The sequence below is a fragment of the Saccopteryx bilineata genome, chromosome 1 (genome assembly GCF_036850765.1).
Source record: "Saccopteryx bilineata isolate mSacBil1 chromosome 1, mSacBil1_pri_phased_curated, whole genome shotgun sequence".
Lineage (NCBI taxonomy): Eukaryota > Metazoa > Chordata > Mammalia > Chiroptera > Emballonuridae > Saccopteryx > Saccopteryx bilineata.
The window spans coordinates 128,025,404-128,042,154 of record NC_089490.1 but is presented as its reverse complement, the minus strand read 5'-3'; the positions used below and the strand labels follow the sequence as shown (position 1 = coordinate 128,042,154).

Sequence of the window (16,751 nt, the reverse complement as noted above, 5' to 3'; positions counted from 1 at the left end):
AGTCTGAGACACTACTGAGAACAGAAACATAGAGATGGACAAGAGTTGAGAGTCACCAATGTATTAGTGGGGGTGGGGAACTTTATCTGGCTCCAACTCCAAGCTCGGGCTCTTTGGCCCCCCCTGCTCTTCCTCCTCTGGCAGGGCCAGTTTGGTAGAGGAGAATCAGAAATAGATAAAAGTAGAGTACTTTTGGAGGACAAAGACAGGGCCTGATGGGGGATGGGCTGTTCATCAATGCTGGAGTCTCCCCTACATTCCTTCCCACCCCCCAGGCATTGAGCTCTCTGGAGCTTGTTGTGAAATCCATGGCTTCCACAGCAAAAAAGAGCCTGGGACAGACATCAGAAGAGGGACGGAATCAGAAAGCAATGGAGACTGAGCCCAGTGAGGAAAGGGAAAAGGAATTGCAGACTGTGTCCAAGTCTACGAGAATTAATTACACAGATGGACCAGCTGTTCCCCATAATCAGCGAGGACAGAACAAGAGGAAACAGGCCCAAAGGATTCAGATTTAAATTTAGATATTCAGAAGGATTTCCCAGCAGTGTGTGAAACAGAGGCCTGAGAAGGGTGTGTGGGTGAAACCTGAAGGAGAATCTCACCTATGGAAGGCAGGTGACCTGGAGTCCAGCATGAAGGCAGAGGAATGGACAACTTGATGTTTCAGGACCAACTATGAATACTGAGTTTAAGTATCACTCTTGCCACCAGGCAGGGCCAAATTCATGGTTGTTCAACCTGTGTAGAAACAGGGTGCCACATTTGATTTAATGCCCTGTTCTTACCATCTTGAAATTCTTAATGTGTGAATAAAGGGCTCAGCATTTTCATTTTGTACTGGGCCCCACAAGTTATGTAGCTGGTCCTGCACCAGGATGAGTAGGAAGAAAAAGCAAGGTAGGAAAATTAGCAGAGGATGAGATGGGCTTTACTTCTCTTAAATTGCAGAGTAGAGGCTTTAGATGAGACAACCTAGAGATTTTTCAAATGTGAGAGACATGAAAACAGTAGAACAGAGTACCTGCTGAGAGAGAACTATGGGTCTCCTTTAGGGGAGAAGGGAGGCAGATACTATGAATTCCATTTTTCATCTATTCAACACAGAGAAGAGAATCCTAGATTTGTGGGCTCGATGCAGCTAAATGATTCCTGGAGGAAGAAGTGACCTTTTTAGGTCTTCCACAGCTCAGGGCAGAAGGTACCACAGTGTCCTGGGTTCCAGGCCTGGATCACCTCTCTGGGTGCTGGTTTTCTCCTCTGTACACTGAGGTATTTAGCCTGGATACAGCCTTCCCAGCTTTATATGATCTTTGACTCTAAGATTCAGAAAACTGCCTGGTCTTCAAGCCCTGTCACCACAGCTCAGGTAAAAAGGCAATTTGGCTGGTGCCAGGTTTAGGGAGGGTGGCAACAGCCCAGACCTTAGGAAGAGGCTGGCATACAGGGGCTGGATTGTCTGAGCCACCGAATCACCTTCCTCTTCCACTCCAGCTCCTCCAGGATGTCCCCTACATAAGTTCATCTGCTCCTGACCCACCCCTAAGCCCTAGGATGACTCATCAATTTTAGACCCCTTTGAGGAAGGGCTGGCTTGTCAGGGCAAGAGTCCGAGATTAGACAGTGCTCACACAGTGCCTTGAAGTGGATTTGCATGCAGCCCGGGCTCTGATGACATGCTGTTTCAGGACTGACTCCTCCCCAGCAGTCCAGTGACCTCTGGAGTGTCCCTCCTCACAGGCTTCTCCAGGCTCTGATTCTCCTCTACCAAACTGGCCCACCAGAGGAGGAAGAGCAGGGGAGGGCAAAGAGCCCGAGCTTGGAGTTGGAGCCAGTAGGTGTGAACATCAGTTCCCATACCTATAAGGAAAGGCTGGTAAAACTTTCTCTGCCAATTCTCAGAATAAAAGCAAAATATCAATGAGAATCCTCTACCAGCTGAAAAACCCACATAGACGTCAGGTTTGTTTTGAGGGAGGGAGACCCAGCTGCGGGATAGAAAAAAGCATGAAATGACAGTCCGGAGACCCAAGGCTTGGCTGCGTGACAAGGGCCTCTATTTTCTTACCTGCTCAAAGATGGGTGCTAAATGTTGCCTCTTCCATTCATAGCTGCCTGAGGGGTTGTTATACAACTGAAGGTGTAGCTACCACTTTAAAGTATGAGGCAGTGTATGGCCTGTAGCTGCCGCCATTGTGGCCATGCACATGCAGGTTCTCATTGAATTCGGACAGACGGTAAAGAAACTGTGGATCCAAAAAATGGTGGGCCATCCTTTATTCTAGCCTTGCACCCGGCAGGCGAGTAAAAATACACAGGGCTCCAAAACCCACGCATTCAGCACTCACAAAGCAACTGACACATCTGGGTTTTCCTAGAATCAAAGGCCACCCACCAGCTCAGTCACCTCTGGTTCCCCATCTGCCAACATGGCTTCTTACTCTGCAAAACTGGTTCTCTCTTCTTCCCTTCCATCTCGGCTTCTTCTTCTTCTTCTTCTCCTTCCTCCTTCTAAAAAGCTACTTGGGCCCACAAAAACCTCTCCTCCAGCATACATTAGCATAACAAAACCCCTTTCTGAGCAGGAAGGTAATTAGCAGTTTCACCTGGGCAGTGCTATTCACATGGGCAGCACCATCTTTAACAATAAAAGTGAGCAAACTCAAATAACACAAATTTTACAAACTCATTTGCCCAACAGGTAGCCATTCTGAAAAATAAATGTAAGATATTTCTAATAAACAAAGCATAAAATAAATAAAATTCTGCAGACAAGTTTATAGTGAGAGGCAATTGTACCCACCCTTGCACCCTCCTGATGAAGCCAACCCCCTTCCCAAAGTTTTAGCTATTTGTTTCTTTGAAATTTACTTAGATAACTCTAAATAATATGTTTACAATGCTATTGCTAGATTTTGTTCAGCTTTATTGATGTATAATTGATAAATAAAATTATGTATTTAAACTATGCATTGTGATGATTTAATATACATATACATTATGATAGGATAACTAACATTCCATCTAGTTAATAATACATTTATCATCTTTTGTGTGTGTGAGAGAGAGAACTTTTAAGTTATACTGTCTAAGCTAATTTTGATTTTACAGTACAATGTTATCAACGACACTCACCATGTTTTACATTAGATCCTCAGACTTTATTTGTCTTATAGCTTAAAGTTAGTGGCCTTTTACCAAACTCTCCCTATTTCCTCCATTTATCCACCATTCCTCCTGGCAACCAATTTTTAAACTCTAGTTCTATGAGTTTGGTTTTTTGTTTGTTTTTGTTAGATTCCATATGTAAGGGATATCTTGGAGTATTTGCCTTTCTGCTATTTATAGATTTAAAAACTTCAGAATATAGGTAATTTAGATTCTCTCCCTCCTAATTATTGATTGTTATATTATTTTGTAAATTAACTTTTTTCCATTTTTAATGTGTGGGGGGAGACAGACAGGGACAGACAGGCAGGAAGGGAGAGAAATGAGAAACATCAATTCTTTGTTGTGGCACCTTAGTTGTTCATGGATTGCTTTCTCATATGTGCCTTGACCGGAGAGCTCCCACTGAGCCAGTGACCCTTTACTCAAGCCAGTGACCTTGGTCTCAAGTCAGAGAGACCTTGGGCTTTAAGCCAGCAACCTTTGGGCTCAAGCCAGCAACCATGGGGTCATGCCTATGATCCCGTGTTCAAGCCAGTGACCCCACGCTCAAGCTGGTGATTTTGGGGTTTCAAACCTGGGTCCTTAGATCCTAGGCCGACACTCTACCCACAGAGCCACTGCCTGGCCAGGCTATTTTTTTTCCATTTTTAAATCATTATTTTTCAATTACAGTTGACATACATTATTATATTAGTTTCAGGTGTACACCTCAGTGATTAGACATTACATTCCTTAGCAATGATAATCCCAATACATCTCACTCACCTGACACCATACATAGTTATTAGAATATTAGTGACTATATTCCCTATGCTGTACTTTACATCCACCCATATGACTATTCAGTAACAATCAATTTGTACTTGATCCCTTCATCTTTTTCACCTGTCCCCCCAAGCCCCCTCCCACCAGGCAATGTTCAAAATGTTCTCTATATCTATAAGTCTGTTTCTGTTCTGCTTGTTGGTTTATTGTTTTTTAGATTCAATTGTTGATAAATATGTATTTACTGCCATTTTATTGTTCATTATTTTAAATCTTTTTTTTCTTCTTACTATTAAAGGAGGCCCTTTAACATCTCATATAATACTGGTTTGATGGTGATAAACTCCTTTAATACTTTCATATCTGGGAAGCTCTTTGCTTATTCTTTAGTTTTAATGATAGATTTGCTGGGTAGAGTAATCTTGGCTGTAGGTCTTTGCTTTTCATCACTTTGAATATTTCTTGCCGCCCTGGCCGGTTGGCTCAGCGGTAGAGCGTCGGCCTAGAGTGCGGAGGACCCGGGTTCGATTCCCGGCCAGGGCACACAGGAGAAGCGCCCATTTGCTTCTCCACCCCTCCGCCGCGCTTTCCTCTCTGTCTCTCTCTTCCCCTCCCGCAGCCAAGGCTCCATTGGAGCAGAGATGGCCCGGGCGCTGGGCATGGCTCTGTGGCCTCTGCCTCAGGCGCTAGAGTGGCTCTGGTCGCAATATGGCCACGCCCAGGATGGGCAGAGCATCGCCCCCTGGGGGGCAGAGCACCGCCCCTGGTGGGCGGGCCGGGTGGATCCCGGTCGGGCGCATGCGGGAGTCTGTCTGACTGTCTCTCCCTGTTTCCAGCTTCAGAAAAATGAAAAAAAAAATAAATAAATAAATAAATAAAAAAATAAATAAAAAAAAATATTTCTTGCCAATCCCTTCTGCCTGCAAAGTCTATGTTGAGAAATAAGCTGACAGTCTTATGGGAGCTTCCTTGTAGGTAACAGTCTGCTTTTCTCTTGCTAATTTTAGATTCTCTCTTTGTCTTTAACCTTTTGCATTTTAATTATAATGTGTCTTGTGTGGGCCTTTTTGGGTTTCCTTTACCAGGTTAGGGACGTTCTCTGTCATTATTTTTTCAAATAATTTTTTTTTTTTTTTTGTATTTTTCTGAAGCTAGAAACCGGGAGAGACAGTCAGACAGACTCCCGCATGCGCCTGACCGGGATCCACCCGGCACGCCCACCAGGGGGCGACACTCTGCCCACCAGGGGGCGATGCTCTGCCCCTCCGGGGCGTCGCTCTGCCATGACCAGAGCCACTCTAGTGCCTGGGGCAGAGGCCAAGGAGCCATCCCCAGCGCCCAGGCCATCTTTGCTCCAATGGAGCCTTGGCTGCGGGAGGGGAAGAGAGAGACAGAGAGGAAGGAGAGGGGGAGGGGTGGAGAAGCAAATGGGCACTTCTCCTGTGTGCCCTGGCCGGGAATCGAACCCAGGACTTCCACACGCCAGGCCAATGCTCTACCACTGAGCCAACCGGCCAGGGCCTCAAATAAGTTTTAAATTTCTTGCTCTCTCTCTTCTCCTTCTGGCACCCCCATAAAGCAACTATTGGTATGCTTGAAGTTGTCCCAGAGGTTCCTTACACTATTTTTATTTGTTTGAATTCTTTTTTCTATTTGCTATTCTGATTAAGTGTATTTTGCTTCCTTATACCAAATCACTGGTTTTAATCTTGGCTTCATCTACGCTACTGTTGATTTCCTGTAAGTTATTCTTTTTTTTCTTTTTTTTTTCCTGAAGTTGGAAACGGAGAGGCAGTCAGACAGACTCCCGCATGCGCCTGACCGGGATCCACCCGGCATGCCCACCAGGGGGCGATGCTCCGCCCATCTGGGGCATTGCTCTGTTGCATACAGAGCCATTCTAGTGCCTGAGGCAGAGGCCATAGAGCCATCCTCAGCGCCCAGGGCCATCTTTGCTCCAGTGGAGCCTTGGCTGCGGGAGAGGAAGAGAGAGACAGGGAGGAAGGAGAGGGGGAGGGGTGGAGAAGCAGATGGGTGCTTCTCCTGTGTGCCCTGGCCGGGAATCAAACCCGGGACTCCTGCACACCAGGCTGATGCTCTACCACTGAGCCAACCGGCCAGGGCTGTAAGTTATTCATTTCAGTTAGTGTATCCTTCATTTCTGATGGGTCCTTCTTTATGCTATTGAGATTCCACTAAGTTCATTGAGCATCCTTATAACCAGTATTTTGAATTCTTCATCTAGTAGATTGCTTGTCTCCATTTTGTTTAGTTCTTTTTCTGGAGTTTTGTTCTGTTTTTTCATTTGGGAATGTGTATTTTGTTTCCTGATTTTGGCAGCCTCCCTGGGTTTGTTTTTATTAGATAGAGCTGGTTGGTGGAGTACCTAATGTTATAGGTGTTCTGTAGGGTCCAGTGACATAGCCTTACACTTACCCAAGCTAAGCCCCTGAGGTACACCCCCATGTGAACTGTGTATACCCTCCTGTTGAAGTTGAGCCTTGATTGGTGTTGGTACATCAATGGGAGGGATCTTCCCCCAGCTGATAAGCTGCAAGGTCTGGCTGTAACCACTGACTACCAATCATCATGGAGAATCACCCCCCAGAACAGGAATTATTTCTGTGGGGCTCTGGAGCCCACAGAAACCGTCCCTTGAGTGTGTCTGTTGTGAAGATAGTTGGTTGGTGACGCTCCCATGTGTTCTGAAGCTATCTACTGAATGTGCGGGCTCTGGGGCATCCCAGGCGGTGCAGGCCAAGGTCAGCTGCCACCTGTGTTCTGCCTCGGGCCACCAGCATGAGCTATAAAGTGATCTGCAAATGGTTGCTACTTATGCTGGGCTTAGAGGTGCCCAGGCGAGTCCAAGCTACAAATAAAGGGTGGCTGCTGCTAATGCCCAAGTTGGGGCCACTTAGGGAGAAGTATGGGGCATGCTAAGGCTAGGTACTTCTTGTCTGAGAGATTTTAGGAAAATATGAAGCATCAGCCAAGACAAGCCATTCATAGGGAAAAACCACTGGAAACAGCTTGAGTGGGCCTGAAAGTTGGGAAAGGTAATGCCTCAAGGAATCATCAGGGTGGGGCAAACAATATGAGCCTCGTTGATGGAGACTGCAGTATGGTGTCTGCCTGTAAGCTCTGTGGAGGGAAGGTTCATCAAAGGTACGATGGCCACTGCCTACACTCTGTCTGAGAGAAAGCTGCCCTAGCCCCCCAGCTCTTGCTCTGATGCTGGACAATTCAGTTCCTCACCATATGTTTCTGGTGCCTTTCAAGCTGCTGCCCCAGCACTGGAGCTCAGAAGGAGTGAGTCTGAATAAGAGAAACTCCTTGGGACATCAGCAGCCCTCTGTCTCCCTCAGTCTCAATCCCTGCTAGTTTTTCAGCCAGAAGTTATGGGCACTGGAACCCTCGGCTGTGAGGCCTGCTGTGGGGCTGGGAACCCTGGCTCCTCAAGGGGGACCTCTGTAGCTGAGATACCCCTCCCAAGAGTGGGTGTGGGACAAGCCCATTCTGTATCTCCACTCCTTTTACCAATCTCGAAGTGGCTTCTTTAATTCCTTTGGTTTAGGACTTCCATTCAGCTAGATTTCAGGGAGTTCTGAATGATGGTTGTTCTGTAGTTTACTTGTAATTATGATATGTTTGTGGAAGAAGGAAATTACCGTGTTTACCTACACTGCCATCCTGCCTGGAAGTTATTTTGTAAATTTAAATAATACAGTTCCTGTTCTTTTAGTATCACACAGTATTCCTTGACTCTTCCTGTTCTTTTAGTTCTTTTAGTTCTTGACTCTTCAGAATATTTAATTAATTATGGATAGTGACACCCTCACCCTTCCCTAGAGCTGCAATTTTGCTGCAAAAAAGGAAGATATGTCAATTAGCCTAGGTGAACAATCCCCATGCAAGATGGTAGGAATGCCTTAAAGTCCAGGATGAGCAATTTGGATGGCACAGGAGTTCTTAGAGGCACCAAGACTTTTGCCCACTCTAAAGAAAAGCAGGGCCTGACCAGGCGGTGGTGCAGTGGATAGAGCAGGGGTCCCCAAACTACGGCCCGTGGGCCGCATGCGACCCCCTGAGGCCATTTATCCAGCACTTCCAGAAGGGGCACCTCTTTCATTGGTGGTCAGTGAGAGGAGCACAAGATGCATCCTGTGCTCCTGGAGTACTGTATGTGGCAGCACCGCAAAGCGCGGCATCGCTCACGTACAGTACTACTTCTGGTGACGTGGGACGCAGGCGTCACTGCTCTGGAAGCGCGTCATATCACTTGTTACGGCTAGCAGTGACAAATATGGAACCGGACATTGACCATCTCATTAGCCAAAAGCAGGCCCATAGTTCCCATTGAAATACTGGTCAGTTTGTTGTTTTAAATTTACTTGTTCTTTATTTTAAATATTGTATTTGTTCCTGTTTTGTTTTTTTACTTTAAAATAAGATATGTGCAGTGTGCATAGGGATTTGTTCATAGTTTTTGGGTTTTTGGGGTTTTTTTTTTTTTTGTATTTTTCTGAAGCTGGAAACGGGGAGGCAGTCAGACAGATTCCCGCATGTGTCCGACCGGGATCCACCTGGCACGCCCACCAGGGGGCGATGCTCTGCCCCTCCAGGGTGTTGCTCTGTCGCGACCAGAGCCACTCTAGCGCCTGGGGCAGAGGCCAAGGAGCCATCCCCAGTGCCCGGGCCATCTTTTGCTCCAATGGAGCTTTGCCTGCGGGAGGGGAAGAGAGAGACAGAGGAAGGAGAGGGGGAGGGGTGGAGAAGCAGATGGGTGCTTCTCCTGTGTGCCCTGGCCGGGAATCGAACCCGGGACTTCCGCACGTCAGGCCGACGCTCTACCGCTGAGCCAGCCGGCCAGGACCTGTTCACAGTTTTTTTATAGTCCGGCCCTCCAACAGTCTGAGGGACAGTGAACTGGATCCCTGTGTAAAAAGTTTGGGGACCCCTGGGATAGAGCATTGAACTGGGATGCCAAGGACCCAGGTTCGGGACCCCGAGGTCGCCAGCTTGAGTGAGGGATCATCTGGCTTGAGCAAGGCTCACCAGCTTGAGCCCAAGGTTGCTGGCTTGAGTAAGGGGTTACTCAGTCTGCTGTAGCCCCACGGTCAAGGCACATATGAGAAAGCAATCAATGAACTAAGGAACTGCAACGAGGAATTGATGTTTCTCATCTCTCTCCCTTCCTGTCTGTCTGTCCCTATCTGTCCCTCTCTCTAACTCTCTCTGTCTCTGACACACACACACAAAGAAAGAAAGAAAGAAAGAAAGAAAGAAAGAAAGAAAGAAAGAAAGAAAAGAAAAGAAAAGGAAAGCAGGGCCTGAGTTTTCTGGGATGAGGGTGAGCCAAGGGGGTGGGGTCCTGGCAGACACTTCTATATTTTTTCTTGCAGACTCTTGGGTGATATTGAGGAAACCACTGCTGCTTGGGGATAGAGTCTGAGGGATTAAGGGAAGTGTCCCAAATAGAGAGGACTTGGTATTTGGACAAGGATGGAGTTTGGTGAGGTGTGGGTCAAATAAGTTTGCAAACATGATGTATAGGTTTGCTCACTTATAGTTTGTATTGGGTGTGGAGGACAGGCTGTAAGCAGGCAGGGTCATTATAGACTAAGGCTTAGTTTTAAGACTAAGCCTTCCCCACCCTTTTAGTCTTATTTATTTATTTTTTACAGAGACAGAGAGAGAGTCAGAGAGAGGGATAGACAGGGACAGACAGACAGGAACAGAGAGAGATGAGAAGCATCAATCATTAGTTTTTCATTGCACATTGTGACACCTTAATTGTTCATTGATTGCTTTCTCATATGTGCCTTGACTGCGGGCCTTCAGCAGACCGAGTAACCCCTTGCTGGAGCCAGCGACCTTGGGTCCAAGCTAGTGAGCTTTTGCTCAAACCAGATGAGCCCGCGCTCAAGCTGGCGACCTCAGGGTCTCGAACCTGGGTCCTCGGCATCCCAGTCCAATGTTCCATCCACTTCGCCACTGCCTGGTCAGGCCCACCCTTTTAATACTAAGATCTTCTCAACACTAAGCTTTTCTCCACACCCTTGACTGCTGCATGATGTGGGGTGGTGCTCTCTTATGAGGAATCCCATTTATGCCTCAGATAAGTGACTTTGTATTAGAGATTTCTTTATTTGTATATTGGCTTAAAGGCTTTGATTTCTACACTAGAAAATAAGGGAGACCAGGGGGCTCTCATTCTGGGTTCCTGAAATTAGCATTGCAAAGGAGAAGCCAGTATGCACAGAGTTTGTGCAGAGAGAAGGAGATGGGAAACAGAGGTGAATAAGGCTGGTGAGTTAGAAACCTTTGATTCTAGGAATACTCGGATGAGTCATTGGCTTTGGGAGCCCTGAATGGAAAGGGAAGTGTTTTCCCACTGTGTGTATTTCTTGCCCACTGGGTGCGAGCTAGGATTAAAGCTAATGGCCCACCAGTTCTTGACTCCATTGTTCCATTACCGTCTGTCCGAATCAAATGCGAACCTGCATGGGCCAGGTGGCTGTGTTGGTGGCCACGGTTACTGGCCTGACAGGAGAAGACAGGTTGTTTGACAGAGGGGCAGAGTAGCTGGGTGAGACTAGAGGCCAGTAGGATTTCCTTCAGCTCCAGCCACTTGAGAGGGTGGGACCAGATTGCTGGAGCTGGACACAGGAATCTGCCTTTGTTTCCAGATGGAAGGGAAATGCCATAAATTCTTCCCCTCTAGCATTCGTGCCCAGGCTCTGCCCTTCCCAGCACCAGAGGGCCTGCTACGGGGGGCCTTCAGCAAGCTCTTATTCTCAGGAACCTCCGTCCGCAGGCCCCTTCCTCATTATTTCCCCAAGGCAAAGCACTGGCACAGGTGTAGGAGACAGATCAAGGGGGTATCCAAGCCTGGTCTGAAGTAATTAGCCACAAAGCAGGATTTAGGCTTCAACCTGCTCACCTTCTCCTTTTCCTCAGAGGGACCATGACTTTTGAGTTAAGAAACATATCTAGGTCTAAACAGAGAACTTGAGAGCAAGACTTGACCCTCCCTCAAACCCACCCTCCCAATTCCTGCTGCAGATAGTTAGACTCTGACACTTCAACTGAAGTCACAAGGCAATGTACAAAGCTGGATGGCCATAGGAATTCCAGTTGTTGGGGAGCAGGGGGATAAGAGGAGAGGTTGGGTCAGGTGCCACAGGGGTGTGTGTAGGGGGGCGGTCTTCTTTTTTTTCTCTGTCAGTGAGTCTATATGTTTGTGTACCTGTGTGATGGTTTATGTATACTCTGGATGTGACTAGAAGTTCATGGGCCAGTGGGTCTGTATGTATGTCTGTATCTGTGAGCTTGTTGGTCCCTGTGGGACCCTGGTTGACCGTGTCTCTACACGTGACATTGCCTCTGTGACTGGTCAAAGTTTCACAGTCCATCTAACCCCAAGCCTCACCCTCAAGTCCTCCCTTCAGATTTGGTATCTTCCTTTACCACGAAGAGTTGTACTCCCTCTGAAGGAGAGGAGAGAAGGAAGGAGGTCTGAATCTCTGCATGAACCCTGGCCAGACGAGTTTCTCAGCACAGCTGGCTGAGCTCTGGTAGGGGAAGGGTCTTGAGAAATCAGGGTGAGGGATGGACTGAGGAAAGCGGGGGAGGGTTGCTCTGGCCTGTGGTGTGTGTGGTGGAAGATGTGTTGATGTTTTCAACCATTTGGAATGTATGATCACTGGAGAGGAGGAAACCCTGTCTAGATGCCCCCATTGGGGGAACAGGGAATACAAACCAATGAGTCCCCACCTGTCCTTCTGTCCTCCCACATACATATGCTCCTTTGCCTTCCTGTGACCCAGTAGGTGTTTTCTGGGCCAATGGGCCACTCCTAAACCAGGGCAGGATGTCAGAGGAGGAAGGAGGTAATAAAGGCCCTTCTAAGCAAGTTGGACCTTGGTAGGTCCTAAATTCAGTTCTTTTCTATATACAGTAATAGTCTATTCGGGCCAGGCCCTGAGCCAGGGGTTAGGAGACAGATGCAGTTTCTGCCCATACAGAGTGAAAAGAGAGCTCCCAAGGAGTCCCCATCTGCCTGGACAGCATCTCAGTATTCGTCAGAACAGCCAGCCCTGCAGTGCCTTCAGCAGGAGCCCCTGTCTTCGGTGGGGGGGTGGGGGTGGACACAGGCACACACAGGGAGCAAGGTGGCAGCCATCCTCACTGTGATGCTGTGATGGGAGGGAGCCAGGACCAGGCCTGGGCCGGGGGCAGAGCTGTGCAGGACCTGGCCTGAAAGGACTGTCTGGGGTAAGTATGTGTTTCTGTTTTAGGGCCACCAAATACTATCCTAGAATCACAGGGGAGGCCATGGAGTTCCAAGGACACATCCGCTAGCCTCCTCCACAAGCTGTCCCCTTGGCATTTCCTCATCCTGCCTCTCAGCACAGTAACAAAAGCTACTGTTTACTGGGCACTGGGCCAGGTGGAGCTTAATGCTTTGCTTACCTCTCAATGTTTAGGTCACACAAAAACCCTGGAAATTATATATTATCATCATTTGATGTTATAAATGAGGAGGCTGAGGCTGGAAGAAGTCCTTGGGAGCAGAGATGATAAGAGGCAGGACCAGGATTCAAACCCATAGCAGGACGGCTTCACTGTGGCCTGTGTGTTCTGCACAACAAGGGGCACTGTCCTGGATTCCCTGGACTCTGTGGAGAAGAACTCAGTTGAGAAGCTCAGGAGCTAGACTGGGGGCAGGAAGAAGCAGGGATGTTAGTAGAGAGGCTGACTTTGGGCGGCACAGGCAGAGCAGCCCAGGCAGGCAGGCCTCTCTCCTCTCTAGTAGCCTATAAGGCTGTTAAGAGCTGTTAGAGAATTACAGAGAGATGGGGGAATTACAGAACTGCAAATCCCCGGAAAGGGCCGGGGATGGAGGGGTGAGTTTTCTCCAAGATGGAGAGGAAAATGTTGTCCTACCTGGGACCAAGCTGTTACTGCCAGGTCAGCCTCCCAGCCAAAGTCCACCCCATGCCAGCCAGAAGAGAGAGACACAGAGAGGCCCTAAAGATGTTGCAGCCATTTCTGTTCTCCTATAAAACCCAGGCTGGTTGGAAGGGGAGCCAGAGGCTTAGCAAACCAGTGGAACCCAAGCTGTGAGCAGAGGCCATGTGCCATAGTGGAAAGGACACTGGTTTTAGAGTTCCACAGACTTGAAATCCAAGTGTCACTTCGCTTACTAGCTGGTGACCTTAATTAAATCGCTTAACCTCAAAATTAATAGCCTCAATTTCCCCAACTACAGAAGAACAAAAGTTGTGAGGATGAAGTGGAATTATGATGATGCTAACCGGGCGAGGCTGGTACAAAGTTCTTCATTGTTTCCTTTCATTCTCACAACAGTCCTGCTGATATGTTATTGTTACCTCCATTCCATACATCACCTTTGAGGTTCAGAAAGGGTAAGTAACTGGCCCAAGGTCACAAGTTAACTTCTAGAAAAAAGTGTGTAACCACCAAGCTGTTCCAAACCTATAGAGATAGTTTTTTTCTCTGCTACGCCAAGTACCAGGGCTGGCTTCAGGTGCTTTGATTTCAGCAGCGAATGGGGAGGGAAGAACTCTAGCTCCACCCTGGAGGCCCAGAAGCAGCTTAATCAAACCCAGTTCCCCAAGGCCCCTCCACAGCACCTCAACTTTTGGTAGCACTATACATTTTACAGAGCCTCTTTACCCATATTAGCTAATGGATCATTCCAATAGCCCTGTTTCTCCCCATCAAACAGATGAGAGGTTCAGAGAAACTCAAGTGCCTTCTTAGGGATTACATAGGTGGGAAATGGCAACATTAACCTTGAACCCATTTCCAGTCTCCCATGGTTGCCTTCAGAATACTCCGAGAAAAACCACACACTATCTGTCGTTTTTACCTCAGTGTATGTGTGTATGTTTACCTATTCAAAAAGCAGATTTATTTTTTAATTTTTCAAAATTTGGTAATACAGGATTAAAAAATCATAACATTCTGTGCTGACGAATTCCAAATAAATCTATAATTTATGTAGATAGTCTACCCCCAAGGAGATGGAGCATAACTGCCCCCTCCTTTAGTGTGGGCTTCACACAATGACTTCCTTCCAAAGATCACTGTATAGAAAGTGAGGAAAACGAATCACTTTACAGTGGAGAAATCTAACAAAAACTACCTCCGCCAGGTGAGCAAGATTGGCTCAACCACAATGAGTCATGTTCATAGTACATGCCCTTGATATGATGTAATGAGAATGGCATATCACCTCTGTGGTCTTTCCTCGGAAAACTCATAACCCCAGTCTAATCACACAAATCCCAGTTGAGGGCCAGTCTACAAACTACCTGACCAGTGCTCCTTAAAACTGTCAAGGTCATCAGGAACAAGGAAAGCCTGAGAAACTGTCACAGCCTACAGGAATCTATAGAGCCATGGTGACTAAATGTAATGTATCCTGGATGAAATTCTGAACAGAAAAATGACTCTAAATAAAAACTAAGGACGCTGGCCGGTTGACTCAGTGGTAGAGCGTCAGCCCTGTGTGTGGAAGTCCTGGGTTCAATACCTGGTCAGGGCACACAGGAGAAGTGTCCATATGCTTCTCCACCCTTCCCCCCTCTCCTTTCTCTCTGTCTCTCTCTTCCCCTCCCGCAGCCAAGGCTCCATAGGAGCAAAGTTGGCCCGGTCACTGAGGATGGCTCCATAGCCTCTACCTCAGGTACTAGAATGGCTCCGGCCACAAGGGAGCAACACCCCAGATGGGCAGAGCATCGCTCCCTGGTGGGCATGCCAGGTAGATCTTGGTTGAGCACATGCAGGAGTCTGTCTGACTGTCTCCCTGCTTCTAACTTTGGAAAAATACAAAAAAAAAAAAAAAACCCCAAAAAACTAAGGAGCCTGACCAGGCAGTGACATAGTGGATAGATCATTGGACTGGGATGCAGATGACCCAGGTTCGAAGCCCCAAGGTTGCCGGCTTGAGCATGGGCTCACCAGCTTGAGAGTGGGGTCACTGGCTTGAGTGTGGGATCATAGATGTGACCCCATGATCGCTGGCTTAAGCCCAACATCACTGGCTTGAAGCCCAAGGTCACTGGCTTGAGGCCAATGTCGCTGATTTGAGCAAGGGGTCACTTGCTTTGCCGTAGCCCCCCCCCCCCCCGCATCAAGGCACACATGAGAAAGCAATCAATGAACAACTAAGGTGCCGCAATGAAGAATTGATGCTTCTCATATCTCTCCCTTCCTGCCTGTCTGTCCCTGTCTGTTCTTTTCTCTCCCTGTCACACACACAAACACAAGCTAAGGAAATATAAATATAGTATGGACTTTATTAATCATAATGTATTAATATTGGTTCCTTAATTGTAACAAATGTACTAATGCTAATAATAGAGAAAACTGGGTATAGGATATGTGGGAACTCTCTTCATAATATTTCAATAAATCTAAAATTGCTCTAAAAATATAAAATTAATTTTTTTTAAATGTCAAAAGATTCAAACTGATAGTCAATGAAGTCTCCCTACCTGACCGGTGGTAGAGCAGTGAATAGAGCGTCAATCTAGAATGCTGAGGTGGCTGATTTGAGACCCAAGGTCGCCAGCTTGAACAAAGGGTTGCTGGCTCAGCTTGAACCTGAGATTGCAGTCCAACCCCCAAAGCACTTACAAGAAGCAATCAATGCACAATTAAAGTGATGCAACTGTGAGTTGATGCTTCTCTCTCTCTCTCTCATTCTCTCTCCCTCCCTCCCTTTCTCCGTCTCTCTGCTCCTGTCTCTCTCTCTCTCAAAATATATTTTTTTGAAAACAAAAGGTCTCTCTTTCATCTCTGGTCAGCTGTTCAGTCCCCCCCCCCAATGGCCATGGTTCTTTCCAGGGAGGGTCCAGTGAGATAGCAGGGTTAGTGCTAAAAGACTGGTTTCCACGACTGGCTGTCACTCTTGATCCCTGCCAGTTTCCAGCTATGTGACCCTGGGTAATTCCTTACCCTCTCTGTTCCATGTGTCCTCAAAGATAAACTCCTCATAGAATTATTGGGAGTGTTAAATGTATATAATAAGCACCTTATAAGGGGTGGATTTTATTATTACAAATATACAAGCAAATATATTTATGTAACAAATGTGTTAAGGAAAAATACCCAAAACTTCTAAAGAAGGCACCAAACAAAATTATTGAGTGCCCTTTCAGAGACAGACCATTGGCTAATAACCCCACCTATGGGTCATATAGGGGAAGTCACCTTGTTTGACATACTAATAGTATTGATTGGGGCCCAGCCTCTGTATAAGAAGTTAAAGATCGATAAATAACAACTTATTTTTGTCTGGGTAGAGAAGAAAAACCGGCTATGATTTTATGGCCTGAGAGGAATTAACTTTTTGTATCAGCTGAAATCTTATTCTAATATTCTTTTCACTGACTGTCAATAACGGTTTTTATTTCTTTCTTTGATCCATCCTGCTGGTTCATTCATTAAGTAAATAAATTCAGGTGCTCACTTTATATTTGTATTAGTCAAGTTTAGCTTTGTGCAGATTTTACTTTGACAAATAGTAGTATGCCATACTCACTGTTCTACCTTTTGGTTATTTTTCACTCAAACATCTAGAAGATAGTTTCATATCAGAACATACAGAGCTTCCTTACTCTTGTTTTATCATTGTATAGAATGCATCATATTTAAACCCATAGTTAATTCAACCAGTCCCCTATGAACACTTAGGTGGTTTCCAACTCTTTCACTGTTGCAAACAATGTTGTATGAATAACTTTGTAGATAGAATGACAGGCAGAAGGGGCTTTACAGGG

At 46.7% G+C, this 16,751-nt stretch overlaps 2 non-coding genes across 2 annotated transcripts; one reads left to right on the top strand and one right to left on the bottom strand.

Annotated features, from left to right (window-relative positions):
- Positions 1–4,403: 4,403 nt before the first annotated feature.
- Positions 4,404–4,479, top strand: TRNAS-AGA (transfer RNA serine (anticodon AGA)). The gene has a single exon. It is a non-coding gene; the product is annotated as a tRNA-Ser (tRNA).
- Positions 4,480–8,733: 4,254 nt separating this feature from the next.
- Positions 8,734–8,809, bottom strand: TRNAV-GAC (transfer RNA valine (anticodon GAC)). The gene has a single exon. It is a non-coding gene; the product is annotated as a tRNA-Val (tRNA).
- Between the last annotated feature and the right edge of the window lie 7,942 nt (positions 8,810–16,751).